This window comes from Aptenodytes forsteri, unplaced genomic scaffold (assembly GCF_000699145.1).
Source record: "Aptenodytes forsteri isolate BGI_AS27 unplaced genomic scaffold, ASM69914v1 Scaffold357, whole genome shotgun sequence".
Classification (NCBI taxonomy): Eukaryota; Metazoa; Chordata; class Aves; order Sphenisciformes; family Spheniscidae; genus Aptenodytes; species Aptenodytes forsteri.
This window is the reverse complement of record NW_008795671.1, coordinates 437206-437515: the sequence shown is the minus strand read 5'-3', so window position 1 is coordinate 437515 and position 310 is coordinate 437206.

The following is a 310-nucleotide window of genomic DNA, read 5'->3' as shown; positions in this document are numbered from 1 at the left end:
CACCTAAGTAGGAAATTCCGAGTTCTTTACTTCTGGGGAAAGAAGGAAAACAAAACATCAGGACAGTCGATGCCTAAAGTAAGAAAAAAATAACGAGTCTGTTTCAAGGAACTTTTACCAACCGAGACGAGCAGCTTCCTTCTGCATCCGCTCTCCTCCACCACACGGTTAAAAAATGTTTTTGTTAGGGGTGCTCGTGTCGCGTCACGACAGCCTAGGAGGTTCTACCTGCCTTCCCTGCCCTCCGCCTCGGCCGACACCCGCCAGCATCAAGTTCAGGGTACGGCCCGTCTGATCGGGTCGCCGCTCC